Here is a 20,269-nt window from a genome sequence, read left to right on the forward strand (position 1 = left end):
TGGTGCGGCCAGTACTTGAATGGGAGACCAAGGAGAGGTGGAAGAGGTGCTGGTGAGGCCAGCAGAGGGTTCTTACCCTGTGGTCCGTGTGTGGATTCCAATGTCCAAGTACAGTGATGGGGACATAAAAAAGGCACTACAGAAGAGATGTAAAACTGAGGTCTTGGCACTTTGTGGTCATAAAAGATCCTTGGGTATCTTTCAAAAAGAGTAGGGGGTATCCCAATGTCCTGAATTTCCCATCATGGCCTGGTCATTCTGGCCTCTTAATCATCCCTTGTCTCTAACTGGCTCTCTCTCTCACCCCTTCACCACCTAATAACTACTGCGTGGTGAGGGTACAGGCACAAAATGGCTGCAGTCACATTATCCAGGTGGATGCTTCCCATTAGTGGTGGTTGAAGTGGACCTCCTCTATAGGTAAAGCACTTTAAGTAGTGAGAAAAGCGTTATATAAATGTCTTCTTCTCCTCGCCACAGTTTTAGGTCCCATGTACTCTGGAGCAGGTTTTCTTCATGGACTTCTCAGTATGTGGCAACATTCAACCTTCCCTCAATTCTGACCAGCCTCCATGTCACCGCCACTGAGAAGCACCACCATATTAAGATACTGCCACTACCACCAACATGCTTCACTGTAGGGATGGTATTAGACAGGTGATGAGTTCCTGGTTTTCACCAGACATATTGCTTGGAGTTCTGCTCAAAGAGTTTAATTTCTGCCTCATCAGACCGGAGAATCTTTCTTCCTTTAAATGTCCTTTGTCAAGTTCCAAGCGTGCTGTCATATGTTCCCGATTGATGGAGTGGTGCTGAGATGATCACCCTTCCAATGGGTTCTCCCATCTTAGCAGAGGCCTTCTGAAGCTCTGTTAGAGTGACCACCACCTAGTTTTTGTTCACCTCCGTGACCAAGGCCCTGCTTGCCCAGTTACTCAGTTTGGCTGGAAGGCCAACTCTAGGAAGAGACCTGGTGGTTCCAAACATCTTCTGTTTCACATTTGTGAGGGTACTGTGCTGCTGGGAACACTCAGAACTTTAGAAATGTTTTTATCCCCTTGTCCTGACCAATACCTCATCACAGTTTGATCACAGAGAGTTCCTTGGACATCATGGCTCGGTTTTTGTCCTGACATTGTAAGAGAATAATTTAGAGGTAATAACGGTTAAGCAATTTGGTTTGCAGTGCACACTGAAATATATAAGCATCTGTCTGAGAAATGTCATGAAGAGAACTATTGAAATTGGTTAAGGTAATAAAAGACAAGAATGTACTAGGAGAATGGTTGATGACATACACAAAATGTACTAGAAGAGGGTTTTGCAAAGTCGGTCATGGGCCACTGTGGCTTCAGGTTTTAGTTTTAACCAGATAATCATAATCAGTGACAACTCATAACACTGGTCTCATTTAATTACCTGTTTTTGTTTCCCTTCACTTATTCTACATTCTGAAAAGCACAGCAGCATGATTTTTACATATATAAGACATTTAGAAGTATTTTTGCTATAGATTTAAATGCTTAACTCTCTTTTGTTGATTTCATTACGTTTTGTCCTTTCTCTGAGCAGTTTGCTCCCTTCATTGTATCTTATTAATGACAATTAAAAACGAGCAGAGCAGACACCCAGGCAAACAACACAGAATCATAAAAGGCTGCAACTACTTACTGAACAATAGATTAAATAAACAATGAGAACACCTGGAAAAGTAAAATGGAAATCAAGATGAAAATATTATTAGAAAGAAAACAATACATTATTCTAATATAACTGCTTATTATATATTAATATTGTTTTAGCCAAACTTAGTTTCTAATTTCTGTATTATTCTCAAACCACACAATCTGGGAAATAACAGTTCACATAATTAGCCCAGAGTCCAATTAAAAACAGAAGCTTGATGGAACAAAAATCTTCAGCCACAGGGGGTCCCCAGGACTAACTTTTGAGAGCTCCTGTACTAGGAGATGATTAACTCTTTTGGAGGGCTGGATAAACTCAGTTTTCTGAAAAGCACACAAAGCGATAGTTTCACACATAAATCAACACACAACATCTGTCGCTATGTGCTGTTGGCACATGTTTGGCATCTCTGGCGGCAATGGCTGTGTGGGGGCGCCTTGATGGCCAGCAGGAATGCACAGTGGGCTGGCTGTCTTCACACAGCAGGTGGGCAGCAGTGGCAGTCGCAGTGTGGCGCAATCTAGTTTGTACCTCTTGTCATCATAAGTGGTGGTCCTCCCAGGCGAACGCTGCTCTAGGCACATCAGCCACACAAACGTGTTCAGCACCACGATCAGCTGGGGATTGATCAGCTGATGCTGGTACCCCACTTTTGTTTCTGATACCCATCTCCGGATCACTTGCATCAAATTCTATGTCCGACAAGTCAGAGTCTGATTCAGTGATAATACGTAAAACGTCCATGGAGTATTTAAATTTGCACATTCGCTATAGTCTTTCGTCAGATGTCAATGCCATTTTAGAGGTTGTTTGCTCTTCACTACTCACGCAGGGAATTGAGATTAAATCAAGAGAGCTACTTAACTTTCCTTCTAGCAAAAAGAGTCGAACTAAAACATTTCCAACCGATTACTCTCCTCTACCCCTGAATTTTGACAAAAGTCAACATCAGCCCTGAAAGAGTTAAGAGACCTGCAGACAGACAGTTGTCACATGCGCAGAGATCGCAAGGCAAATAGCTGAACCTAAGAGATATAAGAAGAACAAGAGTATTGTAGAATAGACTTTCATTTCAATAAGTCATTTGGGTGTAAACCCAATGAACCAATCAGAGTAAATATTTGCATTAATCAGCATTGTTATGTAAATCCAGTTGTTTATAAAATGGCCTCTGCCCTTACTCTTTTGATCATTCTGTTACAGATTACTGTGATGAATGCTCCCTCGTCATCATTTGCTGAAGAGATCATTAAAGATGCAATGGACAAGTTTCCTCCTGCCTGATTATTCACTCAAAGAAGTTTTATCAAGCCTGTCCTAGTACAGTGTGAACTGCTGGTCCTTCTATACAAAGGTGCACATTTGCCTTTTGCAATTATCGCCAATCAATTCAAGTTGCCACAGGTTGACGCCAATGAAGTTCTAGACAAGTCTCAAGGAGAATCAAGACAACCAGGAGGTACCCGAGCACAATCTGGACTGCCACACCAAAGGGTCTGAAAACTTTTATGAATGAGAGATTTCAGTATCTGACTTTTAAAAAAACCTGTAATGCTTTTAGGAAACATGTCACTTTGTCATTATGGGTTATTGACTGTAGACTGATGGACAAAAAGAGCAAAGTTATCCATTTAGAATTAAATCTGCAACACGATAAATAGTGAATACTTTCTGAATCTGCAGGATCTGTATGTTAACAGACAACACTACTGCACTAAACAATGACTGTGATGCTAAGAAAAAACAGATGGATGAATGAACTCCTAAATTTGTTCCCTTTTGGACATTTGATCAACTTTTAAATCACTGTATATACTGTATATATATGCAAAAAAAGAAACGTCCTCTGACTTTCAACTGTTTTTACTTTCAGTAAACTTAATGTGTAAATATTTGTATGAACACTAAAAGAGTCAACACCATAAGACATAAACTAAAAATGTTTCACAATGTGTCCCTGAATGAAGGGAGGCTCAAAATCAAAAGTACCAGTCAGTATGTGGTGTGGCCACCAGCTGCTTGAAGTACTGCAGTGCATCTCCTCCTCATGGACTGGACCAGATTTGTCAGTTCTTGCTGTGAGATGTTACCCCACTCTTCCACCAAGGCACCTGAAAGTTCCTGGACATTTCTGGGGGGATTGGCCCTAGCCCTCACCCTGCGATCCAACAGGTCCCAGACGTGCTCATTTCCTTCGACGATAAACACAAATCCGTCCATCACCCCTGGTGAGACAAAACCGTGATTCATCAGTGAAGAGCACTTTTTGCCACTCCTGTCTGGTCCAGCGAAGGTGGGTTTGTGCCCATAGGCGGCGTTGTTGCTGGTGATGTCTGGTAAGGACCTGCCTTACAACAGGCCTACAAGCCCTCAGTCCAGCCTCTCTCAGCCTATTGCGGAGAGTCTGAGCACTGATGGAGGGATTGTGTGTTCCTGGTGTGACTCGGGCAGTTGTTGTGGCCATCCCGTACCTGTCACGCAGGTGTGATATTCGGATGTACCGATCCTGTGCAGGTGTTGTTACACGTGGTCTTCCACTGCGAGGATGATCAGCTGTCCTTCCTGTCTCCCTGTAGCGCTGTCTTAGGCGTCTCACAGTGCGGACATGGCAATTTATTGCCCTAGCCACATCAGCAGTCCTCATGCCTCCCTGCAGCATGCCTAATGCACGTTCACGCAGATGAGCAGGGACCCTGGGCATCTTTCTTTGGACGTTTTTCACAGTCGGTAGACAAGTCTCTTTAGTGTCCTGCGTTTTTAGAACTGTGACCTTAAATGCCTACTTTCTGTAAGCTGTTAAGGTCTTAACGACCATTCCACAGGTGCATGTTAATTAATTGATTATGGTTAATTGAACATGCATGGAAAACATTGTTTAAACCCTCTACAATGAAGATCTGGAAAGTTATTTGGATTTTTAAAACATTATTGTTGAAATACACAGTCCTGAAAAAGGGACATTTCTTTTTTTGCTGAGTATATATATACAGCTATATATTAAGAAGAATCAAATGTGTAAAAAACAGCATGACCTGAAATAAAATTAATACAATAAAACATGCACACAGAGCTAAACTTCAAATAAAAAATACTGGCCTGCAGCCCACACTGCGTGCATTAGTCCACCACCTCAAGCTGAGCAAAGTCTTCAGTGTTCAGAATCATGGCTAGCATAACCACTGTAGCGATTGGACATGCAGGTCTATGAAATAATCTAAACATTCTTTGAGCTGTAGCTTGCCGACATCACTTCTTCATCATCAGTATGTGTATCACAGCTACTGGCTTCTACTAACCTATGATCATTTCACTCTCTGCTACCATCAGGCAAGTGAACCACACTGAGCAGGAGAATTAGAGACCACCTGAGACTATTGTAGGGACCACACTCACTTAATAATCTCCCAAGAGGTGCCTGTCTGGCCAGCTTATTTATCTCCAACAGGATGTAAGTTTTAAAGTAAACCATGTGAAAAATTCACTTTAGCTGGCTTCATAAGTAGTATTGTGGGTTCTTTGCTTTACATTATCCTTGCATTGTTCCTCATATATTTAAGAAAAAGAAACAAACTGTGCACCATCCAAAGAAGTGGAGTTCTTCTAAATTTATTAAATTCACTTAATGGTTTTGGAAACAGAAAAACTAATTATAGTAGGAACCCACGAGTCCATGGGTGATACGTTTCAAATGCCTGAAACTGCAGATAGCAGCAAACCCAATATATCACCCGAGTTTCCTTTACATACATCCCTATAATATAGTTAACTGATAAATTATGCACATTTAGACATTACCAACATTAAATAAAAATAAAATTCATTGTACGTTATTATACGTACAGGGATTCTAACATTTTGGCATTTATTTCTTGTCACACACATGCTCATGGGAGACAGTTTATGGGTCTGAATAAGTGTGATTATCCGCTGGACCAGGGGTTGGCACTGTCAGCTAACACTTTCTCTCCTTCCTCCTCTGCAGACCTACAGAAAGAAATCTCGCCTGATGACCTCACTTCCTATCCCGGCTTCTCCTGACATCACTTCTTGTCCTACCTCTATATAACCACCATCTTGTTTCACTGTAATTCAGGTCTGTATTGAGTTCACTTTGAAAAGACACCATTCCTCCATTTTTGATTACTGATTTTCAAGTATACCCGAGTATGGCTACCCAGACCTTTATTTTTGTGTTTGTGATTCCAAAACATTCTTAAAAAAATATGTTAGCCTACTGTGGGTAACTCGCCAGTTTTTTTACTCTTCACTGTTTTCACTGACGAGAAGCACTTTATGGCTTCTCTTAGGCTTTGAAGATCTGCCAGCATCACTACATGTAGTTTGGCACAACCACACTCTGATAACATCACAATGAAAGCAGACAGTGAGAAAACTAGTGGCTAAAAGTCGGTTTATAACGTACTTGACAAGTCCATCCATCCATCCATTTTCCAACTCGTTGAATCTGAACACAGGATCACGGGGGTCTGCTGGAGCCAATCCCAGCCAACACAGGGCGCAAGGCAGGAACCAATCCCGGGCAGGGCGCCAACCCACCGCAGGACACACACACACACCAAGCACACACTAGGGACAATTTAGAATCGCCAATCCACCTAACCTGCATGTCTTTGGACTGTGGGAGGAAACTGGAGTACTCGGAGGAAACCCACGCAGACACGGGGAGAACATGCAAACTGGGTCTCTTAACTGCGAGGCAGCAGCGCTACCACTGCGCCACCGTGCCGCCCTACTTGACAAGTCATCACAGCAAAAATGATGTCAGACATATAGACACGCACCCAGGTATATCGCTGCGTTTCCGCCATGCACTGCATGCAGAAGCCGCCTATCATTTATTTCTGGAGTTATCTATTTTAGGACTACAGCAAATTACGAAATCTGAACCTTCAGATATGGGGATGCTACTGTATATAACTCAAATACATGCAGTACACAAGGAATTTAGAAACGGCCACCAGGCTGTCCAGGTGGTGCCTGTGAGCCTGAAAGAGGCTGTGATGTACAGACTTCATGGTGTTGTACCTTTCCACACCTTGCTGTCATCTCATAAAATCTTTCATCGAACACATTTCTCTTATTTAAATTTGTCCAAAATGTATCCTAGGCAAGATCCAACCTGTAAACGTTGCACTTGAGCTCCAGCCTCACTGGGCCACATGTTTTTTGGCCTGCACCAAATTAACAACATTCTGGACCAAAATCATTAAATGGCTATTAGATAGCTTTGGTGTCACAATCACTCCTAAGCCATTAACAGCTGTGTCTGGTGAACTCTCAGATGGGCTTAAACTGGAGAAGGACAAATTGAATGTAATTGCCTACACCACACTACTAACATGTAGCCTTGTCTTGCTCAACTAGAAGAATCCCAGCCCACCGTTTATAAGTCAGTGGGTAAGAGATGTTCTGAACTATATGAAATTGGGAAAAATCAAATTCTCACTTAAAGACTCTGTTCAAAACTATTTATAAAATACATAAAAATCGAAATAATCACATTTTGCAATAAGCATTTATATTAGGGAGAAGGACATTCTTCTTTCTTCTTCTTTTTCCTAACTTTATTTGCCCCTTCTGTCGGCTCTCTCCCTTTCTGTTGGGTGAGGGATGAACTCTTTTTGCTTGTTGCTTTCCTTTTTTAATTTTCTGAAATATAAATTTTTTCTTTTTGCATTTCATTTTTGTTTTCCTAGTTTTATAAAGTTTTTTATTATATAAGGTCAACCAGATTGTACACAAAGTTATTTTCCTTAAATAAAATAAAATAAAAATGAAAAGACATGGTGTTGTCATCTAATCCCTGGATGAAAAATCAGGATAGCTTAGCTATTGGCTAAACAAATGGCGACGAATGGATTGAATGGTCTCCTCTGATTTAACATAATAATAATTTCAGAGTATGCTGTTCTTTAGAAAAGTCTGATTTTTCATTTATGATCTGTGTCCGTCATTTTCTCTGCATTCATCTTAGAAACAACGGGTGTCCGATTTTGGCCTTAATTTTACAATTTATCAAGTTTAATGATTAAATTCTAATATGTTTAATTCATATTAATTTTCAGAATTAAAGCATACTAGCCAACCCGCGGCGTACCATACGCCGCATAATCAGGCTGGTTTTTTAATGATTTTTAAGCACAGGGGGAAAATTAACATTTGAAAAATCGGTAATGTAATAAATCAGCAAGAAAAGCAACATTGTAACAATGCACGGGACAAACCAACACACAATTGTCTGTGACTGAAAACTGGCGGACCGCCATCGCTCATGTGCCCACCTCCGACTCGTTCCTTGAGTTGTTGTCGTCTTTGCACAGTCCAGATGCACCTGTGACTCATGTAGACTTTCCGTGTTCCTGCAGGAGCATCTAAGAAGACGCATGTTTGCCGCGGATGCAAATTGCTGTATGTTGCGTGTAAAACAGTTTGCTATGGTGCACGCGGTCGTGCGTCGTAACCGAAAACTCAGTTTTTAAAGACTGCTTAGTTCATTGTGTTTTAACCTCAGTTGTAAAGGAATGTTTTAAGGATCCCATGGGATACCCCCCCGCAAACCATTTTACATGCTGCATATGTCGATTCACCTCCGGCGTGGCTCCTTCCTGTGTGCGCCATTGGTGTCTTACTTGTCGGCGGCTTAGTGAATCCAGGCCCCTTCCGGCGTGCTTTCCATGGGTGTCTTGCCTTAGTGAATTATATATATAGATAATAAAAATATTGTCAATTGATTGCTTTTCAATAAAATTTTGATGCTCTTTTCTAGGTGACTTCAGTGGTGGGGTTCACAAAGTCGTACTTTAAATTCACTTGTAAAGTGGCTGCTTAAGGGGGATATTTGGAAAAAAAAGCTCATATGATGTGTACATGCATTTTAAAGTTGCTTGTCAATCGCTAACATTCATCATTTTCATGAAACGTGGCCCTGAATGGCTACATTTAGAAACATTTTGGTATTTATTAAAATTATTCAAAACCCACTTTTTTTAATTTGGCCTTTTCTTAATTCACTTCTGTTCTACTCCTAATAGATTATCTACAGTCATATGAAAAAGTTTGGGCACCCCTCTTAATTCTTTGGATTTTTGTTTATCATTGGCTGAGCTTTCAAAGTAGCAACTTCCTTTTTAATAGATAACATACCTTATGGAAACAGTAGGATTTCAGCAGTAACATTAAGTATATTGGATTAATAGAAAATATGCAATATGCATCATAACAAAATTAAGCAGGTGCGTAAATGTGGGCACCCAACAGAGATATGACATCAATACTTAGTTGAGCCTCCTTTTTCAAATCTAACAGCCTCTCGACGCCTCCTATAGCCTTTGAGGAGTGTCTGGATTCTGGATGGAGGTATTTCTGACCATTCGTCCACACAAAATCTCTCCAGTTCAGTTAAATTTGATGGCTGCCGAGCATGGACAGCCTGCTTCAAATCATTCCATAGACTGTCGATGATATTCAAGTCAGGGGACTGTGACGGCCATTCCAGAACATTGTACTTCTCCCTCTGCATGAATGCATTTGTAGATTTCGAACTGTGTTTTGGGTCATTGTCTTGTTGGAATATCCAACCCCTGCGTAACTTCAACTTTGTGACTGATGCTTAAACATTATCCTGAAGAATTTGTCGATATTGGGTTGAATTCATCCGACCCTCGACTTTAACAAGGGCCCCAGTCCTTGAACTAGCCACACAGCATGATGGAACCTCCACCAAATTTGACAGGAGGTAGCAGGTGTTTGTCTTGGAATGCGGTGTTCTTCTTCCGCAATGCAAAGCGATTTTTGTTATAACCACCATTTTTGTCTCATCAGTCCAAAGAACTTTGTTCCAAAATGAATCTGGCTTGTCTAAATGAGCATTTCATACAACAAGCGACTCTGTTTGTGGTGTGAGTGCAGAAAGGGCTTCTTTCTCATCACCTGCCATACAGATGGTCTTTGTGCAAATTGTGCTGAATTGTAGAACGATGTACAGATACACCATCTGCAGCAAGAGGTTTCTTGCAGGTCTTTGGAGGTGAATTGTGAGTTGTCTCTAACCATTCTCCCAATCCAGCCCATGCCGCTCTTGTATTTTTCTTGGCTTGCCAGACCTGGTTTAACAGCAGCTGTGCCTGTGGCCTTCCATTTCCTGATTCCATTCCTTACAGTTGAAACTGACAGTTTAAACCTCTGAGACAGTTTTTGTAGCTTTCCCCTAAACCATGAGACTCAACAATCTTTGTTTTCAGATCTGTTGAGAGTTGATTTGAGGATCCCATGCTGTCTGTCGCTCTTCAGAGGAGAGTCAAAGGGAAGGAAGCACAACTTGCAATTGACCCCCTTAAACACCTTTTACCACTCATGATTGGACACCCCTGTCTATGAAGTTCAAGGCTTAACAAGCTCATCCAACCAATTTGGTGTTGTAAGTAATCAGAATTGAGCAGTGACAGGCATTCAAATCAGCACAATGACAAGGGGACCCACATTTCTGCACAGCCAGTTTTTCACATTTGATTTCATTTCATACATCTACAGTAAATGCTGCTTCACTAAAAATCTTTGTTCGGAAAACACCCCAGTACTCAGATGTTCCTAGGAAATGAAGGACATACCAGTGTTATCTTTTTTGTTGAAAGTAAATTATTATGCAGGCTGAGAGGGGTTCCCAAACTTTTTCATATGACTGTATGCATTTCAATAGCATATACTTCATAGATGTTGTATTATTATTGTAAGAGCCAATCTTAGAAAGTTAAAGCTTTCCAAGTTGAACTCATATTAGTGTTTGCGAAATTTGAATAGAATATAATTTTCTTTCATAGTCATAGACAATGGTATAGTCTTTTCCCCCTATAAGTTAGTAAGAGATGGAACCTCCTTGCTAAAACTGAGATACAGTGTGTTCATTGTTTCAGTTGTTGTTTAGATCAGGTCCCAGTAAACAGGGACTTAAAAGACCCATTTTCTTAGAAATGGGATAGACATTGTCACACACGTGCGCATGGGAGGCAGCTAAAGGGCTCGGGTAAGGACAATTCTGAGACATACCAGGATGTGGCAGAGTGCACTGACTGTTTTTCTTCCTTGCCTGCAGGCCATTCCCGGGGGATTCCGCCTGGCTCTCCTGACGTCACTTCTGGGACCGAGCCTATCGAAGGAGACCTTGCCGGCTCCGGCCCCTGTGATGTCACATCTGGGCTCGAACCAATGGCTGAAGACCTCAGTGAGCCCGACCCCTATGATCTCACTTCCTGTCTTCCCCTTTAAAACCCTCCTCCTTTTCCCTGTGCCCTCAGTTCTGTATTGGACTCGGTTTTGTGCACAGCAATGCTATCATTTGAAAAGAACAATTTGCAGCCAGGAAAACAAATTATATGGGTGGCTTCCCCAAACCTTGCTTTGTCTCATCGTGGCTTTTGTGACAACATACAGGTTCACTGACCGTCGTTTTGAAATGGTTCTGAAATGTTTAGAAATGATTTAACTGAAAAAGCAAACTTAAAGAAATTTAACAAGATTTAGGTTTTGAACAGAACTTTTCTTATCAAGAAGTTTCTTTTTTTGCTATTTTAATTTTCTTTTTGTGTGAAATGTTTTGCTTTGAATTTTAACTAAAACTTTTAAAAAAAGAAGATATTTTGTCTGAGGAATCAGGCTTTTGTTGAATCCTATTTTTTAACTAGAGCTGCTGAACTTTGGTAATTTTGGAAAAACGCAGCTCCAATTATTAATCTCTATTTTTCTCTGCTTTCTTTTTTGCTTTCTCTGTGGTGGCGTCTTATGCTCAAAGTCCTGTGCAGCTGCTTGTGTTGATGGAATGAAAGTAGTGCAGACACTCTAACTGTCTACAAGACTCACTGCATCGAACTGTCTACAACGAAGATTAAAAAGACTGACTTTAGCACCTTTATGATAGGTCAAATGTTAAGTGGGGTCTGGGTGGTCTTTTAGCCTTGGAACCCCTGCAGATTTTGTTTAATTTTCTCCAGGCTCTCGACCTTCGAGTTTGTGTTTTTTTCTGTTTTTTCTCTTCTCCCTGGCCATCTGACCATAGGATCAGACACATCTCAATGGACTTCATAAATGTATTTTCATATTAGGATTCTATTACTTGTGTATCTGTGATATGTAAGCACATATTGATTCTTTATACATTTTTTTATATTATTTATTTAGTTATATATAACTCTATTTCTAACTCACTACATTTCTCCTGTAAATGTTCTTTTATAATGTGTAAAGCACTTTTAGATACATTCCTTGTATGACAATGTGCTATGGAAATAATTATGTTGCTGCTGTTGTTAATTTATGATGAATATGATATTGGCACTTCATTTAAATGGCACCACCAACTACTGTGAATCGTTTTACCTTTCACTTCCTCATGGGATACTGGGATAAAGTTGTAAATTTTAGTTTGAGATGTTTTAAAATAAACTGGAACAAGATAAAATAAAAACAGCATTATTTCACACAGCACTAGTCAAAACTCAGAAATCATTGCACACAGTTCCCAAATAAAGTATTTATACTGCTTTTGTGACCTCTTAAACAGGATGCCACCATTGAAGATGCCACTGTATGATATTGTAAATTGACAGTTTGCTCACAGTAGATAAGCTTTAACTACTAAACAGTTTGTGTGAAGGGGACAATAATGAAACTGTAATCAAGAGCACAGTATGAAAGCCACTAAAATAAAGATAATACCAAATTTCGGGACACTGGTTTGATTATCTTTTGCCGTGGCGTCAATGGCAATTTACAGCTTTTCATTTGCCGCTAATGTGTTGACTTTGGGAGCCGCTTAAAAAGTTTTAGCTTTTGGGTGCAAATGAATGGAAACAATTGTGGACGTGTGCAGCCAAGTTTTTATATGTTTGAATTGGACTGAATGCGGATTTCTGGTGCAGCAGAGATGAGCAAGGTTTTCCTTTAAGAGAGAAAACAAAGGCGTAGTCAGAGTTGAAGCAAAGCTCTGTTAGCGAAGTCTCTACAGAGAGTATTACTGAAAGCAACATGCTATCCAAATTTAAAGGCAAATTGAAACATGGCTTTATATTAAAAATCTTCCTGATTTGATTCTTCATGTTTTGCTTGAGTACTAGTCTCTGACAAGTCTTCCCATGAACCAAAGTTCAGATGTTTGTTTAATGTGAGTAGCCCTCTTACACATCATGGCTGCCATAACGTCATTAGTGACAAAACATTTGGAATGTGTGCATAGCAAGAACGCAGCATGACTGTGAACAGACATATAAAGTGGTGGCACCTATCTTTGTCTGGGGGACGCCACGTATCTTTGTGATTTGCGTGCGCAGTAATAATTCTGTCTTGTGTTTCTCGCAACTTTTTGCTTCTTATGCCAGCAGCCATAACACCTGTGCTGCAGAACAGGTCATCCACCTGAAGCTAAGCTTGTTTGGGAGGCCATCTAGGAAAAGCTTGGGTTGCTGCTGGTGTGGCCAGCAGGGGGCGCTTACCCCATGGTCTGAGTGTGAATCCCAATGCCCCAGTGCAATGATGAGGACACCGTGCTGCAAAATGGCACTGTCCTTCAGGTGAAATATAAAATTGAGGTCTTGACTCTCTGAGGCCATTGAAGATCCCTGGGCATCCTTTGTAAGGAGTAGGGTGTATCCTGATGTCCTGGCTAAACTGACCACCATGGCCTCGTCCATTCTGGGCCCATAATCATCCCCTATCTCTAAAATGGCTCTCTCTTTCACCACTTCACCAGCTAAAAGCTCATGTGTGGTGATCGTACTGGCACAAGAAATGGCTGCCATCGCATCCTCCAGGTGGATGCTGCACAACAGTGGTTGTTGAAGTGGCTCCCTCACTCACTGTTGCAATTTGAGTAATGAGAAAAGTGCCATATAAATGTAAAGATGTAATGTATTGATATTATTAGTTAGTGAAATAAAAAGTAATATATATAAAGTAATCATGGACCCAAAACATATACACGGATTTGCGAATTGCAAGAGATGTAATAAGAAAAAAGTAATTATCATGTTAAAAAAGGCAAACCAAAGACATAAATCAAAGTGAAAGGCAAATTTTCAAAAGAAACCAAGAATCCTTAACAATAATTCTCCTGAAGAACACACTAAATGAAGCTATTAATTCAATACCAAAAAATTCAAAATTGAAAAGAAAATGCTAAAGGAGCTAAAAACACACTAGCTAACACTCGACAATGCCACAGTTATAAAGCTGTGGCAACAGTCATCTTTGATATTCCTCTCAGCTGACAGGACCAATTCTAATGGTGGGACAGCATCTGTAAAATCAGAACAAAAGGAAAATACAAGGGACCACAGTGAAATGACAGACACAAAATGTACACAAGGCATCTTTAAGACAGGAAATAATCCCAAATATAACAAAAAATGTAAACACGGATAAGGCACTGCGGTAATCCCAAGGGCATACAGCTTATCTATATAGAAAATCCTAAATCCTAAAAGTGCAACGATTTTATGTGACGCTTTAAATCAGGCTTATTTTAAAACCTACATATATATGTTTGGTATCATTCTTTTCAGAATGTATTGAACTTTAATGTGATGTTGTTAGATTTTCAGATTCTTATTCTGTTTTTAAATTATAAACTAAAATATCAAGAACTCACGTCCCGCAAGACAAGACTTTGTGCCAAAAGATTTAACCAGGTCTGGGGCCAGAAATAAAAGGCAAAGAGTAGATGACAAAGACAGCTGCACTACAGGCTTTTAAATGTTCAAAATGCCACGCGATATGCAGATCACGAAGCACAGCAGCAGCAGCAGCAAGCCAGCAGTTGATCAAGCAAAGAGGAGGTAAAATAAAAACTGTATTTGTTTCCCATTTATCACTATTTAACACTAGAATTACCAGAGCCTATGGAAAAACTTGTAGATCCGTCCCACCTCTACATCAGCGTCTTTTGTCCTTTAAATGTGTTGATAAGCAGCAAGCAGCAAGCAGCCTGCTATCACATCCCCCACCAGCGCACAGATTTCTCATCTTAAGTCTGTTTACCTGCGTGTCAGTTGCTTAGAGTCGTATAGTGTGAGAAGTCAAGCAAAACAACACCTTTTATAAATACTATATCGTTATTTGGAACACTTGCATTTCATGTGTGTTCCGTGTCTACAACGATCTATGCACAGTAAACACATAGTTAAAACAAATGTAAATGTAGACATGAAGTGTATAATGTGTGAAGCCTCAATTCCAAATATCAAAGAAACACTTTCATAAAAGGTACAAATATAACAGAACAAGTGCGCTTCCATTCAAAAATATAGCTGCAGAAAAACAACCCGCGTTAGGGTGCGACATTGACATGCAGTTGCTACGACAACTTCTGTGGCGCAACGGTATCAACTGTTGACTGGTAATCAAAGCTTCACGGGTTCGATCCCGAACGAGTCCGTTTTGAGAAGTGAGCTGCTCATATTCTTACATATTTCAGGATAAAAACATACATTTGATTCCAGTCTGTAACAGCCGGTGTAATTTATGATACTTGTAAAGGTTAGCTTTGTTTTTTTTTTTTTTTATTCTCTCAATTCTTCTCTTTATTTGAAAACCGTGTCAGATCTTGTACGCGAACGAGACTGGGAAAACTGTGGACGTGGATCTGAGTGTTGTGCGTGACTGAGAATGACTGTGTATGTGAATTTTTCTTATTCAGTTTTATTCTTGAGTGTTCCTGCTCACGCTGAACTAGTATGCGTCTTGGTGGTAAGACCCCTAGTAAGTTAATAACATGACAACATTCTAACAATCTGAAAAGAGCAGGCCATTCGGCAGAACAAAGCTCGCCAATCCAATTCATCCAGTTTCTTCAAAATAACAAGTTGAGTTCTTAAGGTCCCTAAAGTCCTACTCTCTATAGTGCTCTGCTCTCTGTGTGTGCAAAAATATTCTAATATTTACTTTTAATGAGTTTCCATTTGTGTCCTTATGTTCTTGTTGCAGAATTAATTTTGAAATAACTGAGATTCACTGTAATAATTGCCTTTCATAACTTTGCACACTTTCAATCATCAGAGATCAGAAAGAAAATGAGAGGCAAGCATGTGAAAGGCAAGGGCTAGAAGACCATCTCCAAGCAGCTTGAAATTCCTGTCACAACAGCTGCAAATATTATTAAGAAGGTCCATGGGACTGTAGTCAACCTCCCTGGACGTTGCTGGGAAAATTGGCCCCAGAATGGGCAGGAGTATAGTGAAAATGGTAGATAAAAAGTCAAGGACAACTTTCAAAGAGATAGAAGTTTAACTCCAAGGTTAAGGTCCATCAGTGTCTTAATATACCATCTGTTACTTCTCGAGTGACTGTTGGCTCACTGAAGAGGACCCAGGAGGACTCCAGCATTGAAAGAAGGCTAAATTTGCTAAAATGCACTTTGACAAGCTATAATACTTTTTGGAGAAGATCCTTTGGACAGACAACACAAAACTGGAGCTTTATGGCAAGTCACATCAGCTCTATGTCAGCAGATGAAAAGAAAACATCACCAGACCTACTGTGAAACATGGAGGCAGCCTGCTTATGTTTTGGGGCTGCTTTGCTGCGTCTTGCATGGAGTGCCTTCAGTCTGTGCAGGGAAAAATGAAATCTCAAGACTATCAAGACATTCTGGAGCAAAACATACTGCCCAGTGTCAGAAAGTTCAGTCTCAGTCACAGGTCATGGATCCTCCAACAGGATAATGAACCAAAACACACAGTGAAAAGCATCCACGAATAACTAAGAACAAAACATGGGACTGTTCTGAAGTGGCCTTCTATGAGCTCTGATTTGAATCCTATCAAACATCCCACCTTCAAACCTGATACAGCTGCAGTAGTTTGCTCAGGAAGAGTGGGCCATATGACCTGTGAACTGGAGCAGAAGTCGCATTGCAAACTCCAGAAATCACTTTGATTACCTGACACAGTTGTGCAACATAATATTTAGCGTCCCATCATTCTTGTCCATACCATTTTTCATTTGTATTATTATTTGAATTATTCTGTTGAATCAAAAAAAAAAAAAAAAACAAAAGTCAGATTTTTCTTAAATACGGATTAGTATCTATCTAAACAATGATGTGGGCCAATTATTTTTGTCAGGTTCAAGTTACTTCAGAAATAATTGTGGGTTCTTCTTTTTTTTGTGAAGGGGTGCCAACAAATTTGTCTATATGTTATGAAAGCCAGCCCTGATACAGACAGACACAAGAGGCACAAGGTCAAAGCACACATGCGTTTTTGTTTTCTCCTCTCTTGTAGGAAACGCCTTTCCTGTTTCCCACAGGCACAACACAGTCCAAATAGCACAAGCACACAATACACAAATCCTTCTTCTTTTTCCATCTCTTTTCTCCTCCACTCCTCCCAGCAAGCTTCGTCTCCTTTTATAACGCACCAGGAAGTGCTCCAGGTGCTTGATGACTTGTTTCTGGCAGCACTTCCAGGTTTGGCGGAAGAGCTGCTCTGTAGGGCTCAGCAGCAGCTACAGCACCCCCTGGCGGTGCCCACAAATCCCAACAGGGCTGCACCAAACTCCAACTCCCATGAAGCCCTATGGGAGTCCTAGGCACCGCTGCCTCCCAGAGGGGCTGCCATCTAGAGGGCCAGGGGAGGTAACGCTCCAGATAGGCTGGCTCCCCAGGTCCTCCCAGCGTGGCGCTGTCCTGGCCGTCCACCACAATGTTTATGTCACTAATCACCATAAGCACTTGAGGATAAAAGTCATTCTGTCCCAGCAGTTTGTCTGTTCAGCCTTTTTAATCCAAGCAGCACTTCTCCCTTTACTGTACAATTTCTTTTTTGTCAGTCTCTTGTTACTCTTAGAAGATGATTCACAATTCTGCATGTGAAAGCCTCAGAAGAATGCAAGGTTAGAGCATTTGCTAATTCGGTCTTTACATATTTGAATTTGTGCTTATTGTTCCAAACATACTTGACCTCTTCCTTGACCAGAAGAAGCCATTGTCATAACTTTATATGGTTGTTAATCCTAGGCTTATAGTATACCCAAAACCATTCCACTGTTATGGATGTCTCACAGATTAATACTTTCGAAAATGGGTTACTCTGTGTCAAATGGAGATTAAGAAAAAGTCTGAAAATGAAAAAATAAGACTACAGAGCACAAACATAAATAACGGGAGAATTTTATTAAAAATGTGTGATTTTCTTGGCTTAGGACTGGGGAGAGCGGACAGCAAAAAACAAAAGTACTTGTCTCGGGTTGCAGTGGAATGCAAGCTTTATTATATACCTAAGCATTCAGCTTTGGGAAGAAAAAGTCAAAGATCCTGAAATAATGTGTTCAGGGATCTGTCTGGGAAGGAACACAAAACTTTCGAGGTTCCAATCACTACCCACGATGCTGGAGAGTAGCAACATGATGTACGCTGATTACATTTTCACTGTACTCTGTACACGTGACAATAAAGGCTCTATAAAGCTATAAAATACTGACCAACAATTTAACCAGAGTGAAAAGTGGAATTTTTTTTCCTGCAAAAATTTCAGGAAGAAAAAAATGATCATGAATTCTGAAGTTTGAGTAAATGACTTCATTTATAAGACTTGGTAATATTATAAAGATGTAATTACAGGCGATTAACACATCACACAATATTATGAGGGGGAGTCAAGCTAAAGTTAATGAAAACTGGAACGAACCTTATGAAAAATTTCTCAATGCCCTTGCACCACCTGTCTGGACGTGCCAGCAGAATAAAAGGTTTTGTCTCATTCTCTGAACCACTCGTGCACCACTTTCTTCATGTCGTCATCTTTCTTGAATGGACAACCACCCAGATGTTTCTTTAGCGGTCCAAAAAAGGTGGAAATCACACTTTGCCATATCCGGTGAATAAGGAGGATGTGGCAGTACCTCAGACTGCAGTTTCTCCAGAAAAGCCTTGGTTTTCTTAGCTCTGAGAGTTTCATTGAGGATGAGACAAAATCTTTTATTCTGCTGGCACTTCCAGGCAGGTGGCGCAAGGGCATCGAGAAGGGTGGAGACCATATTGAGAAATGACATGATCAGTTTTGTTAAGGTTCGGTTTATTGTCTAATAAACCCCATTTTCTAACTTTAGCTTGACTCCCCTCGTCCTTCTCTTATAGTGTTGGGCTTAGAAGCTGCTAAGATAAATAAGGTCTACTTTGGTAAGTAATTTGTGACCACTGTTGTCACCTCTTTGTCTCCTCTGGTGGCGGCAGCTATACACAGTCAGGCTTTTGTCATGTCTGCTGCTGGCAGTTGCGAGCTGACACTATTAACTTGCCCAACTTTACTGCGTAACGTGTTTGTCGCATGATGCTTAGAACATTTAAAGCTGAGCACACAGCTACCCTTTTGGCTTCTCTTTGTACCTTTTCTAGACTGCGTTCGCGTCTGCTCCTCCCAGAGTTTCTCTGCAACTGAACCACCTGAAGAATGAGTTCTTACTGTATATAGTGAAGGAAATGGCTGGAGCAGGACGGGTGGCTAGGAAGCTGCCACTTTTGCCGACTGTTTGAATGAAATCTTCTTTATTAAATAAAGTCTTAATGCTATTCCTGCTAGTCCCAGAATAAAGTTCTCTTTGTCCAGTATTCAATTCCCATCTGAGCTCTCCTAGGTCTTGCTGTTTGTTATAGGAGGTTCATCCCGAAATTTATGAGCAGAGCTGCCCCTTTAGGTAACATGACTAAGGGCCAAAAGAACCGTAGTATTGTCTGGTGAGATGATTATGACTTAAAAGCCGCCTTGTCTTCATACCCCGTTGTGGGAAAACCCAATTTTTCTAAGGAATTTATTCTACAGACAGACGGGAGTGCGTTGAGTTTTGGGACTGTCCATTGTCCAATTTTCGATGGTGAGGAACATCTCATCACTTATCTGAGTAGGGAATTGCTTCCCAGAGAACGTAATTATTCGACTATTGAGTGTCTGGTTATTAAGTGGGCTGTTGAAGCAATCCGTTATTACTTTTGGGGTCGAAAATTTACCTCGGTGACTGATCACGCACCACTTCAGTGGCTCTACAGACAGGAAGATACAAATTTCCGTCTCACTAGGTGGTTCATTAGCTTATAGTCGTTTAGTTCTGTTGTTTGTGAATGCAGATGTCCTCTCTCGTCTCACCGAGTCTAATTTGGGGTGTCGCTTTGTTAACAAGAATGTGAACGAAGCTGATGGGGAGTGTGTGATCACTGTCACCACCTCTTCGTCTCCTCTGGCAGCAACAGCTTTATGGAGGCAACTCTCGTTAGATGGTCTGCTGCACTTTCTTCCTGCCCACCACTGGTAGTGGTGTGTTGACACTCTTAGCTTGCCCAAGTTACTGTGTAACGTGTTTTGTCGCAAAATGCTTTGAACATTTAAAGCTGACACTCAGCTTCCCTTTTGGGCTTCTCTTTCTGCCTTTTCTAGACTGCGTTCAAGTCTGCTCCTCCCAGTATTTCTCTACAATTGAACCCATCTGATGAGCGAGTTCTCATATGGTGAAGGAAAAGGCTGGAGCAGGATAGGCATCTAGGAAACTGCTGCTTTTGACGACCGTTTGAATGAAAACTTCTTTACTG

General features: G+C 40.8%; 1 protein-coding gene across 2 annotated transcripts in view; it reads right to left on the reverse strand.

The window, feature by feature from the left end:
• Positions 1-20,269, reverse strand: part of LOC120515924 (tolloid-like protein 2) — a 361,663-nt gene that overhangs the window by 159,322 nt on the left and 182,072 nt on the right. The gene's annotated exons all lie outside the window — the stretch shown is intronic.

Source organism: Polypterus senegalus, chromosome 1, assembly GCF_016835505.1.
Source record: "Polypterus senegalus isolate Bchr_013 chromosome 1, ASM1683550v1, whole genome shotgun sequence".
NCBI classification, from domain to species: Eukaryota; Metazoa; Chordata; class Cladistia; order Polypteriformes; family Polypteridae; genus Polypterus; species Polypterus senegalus.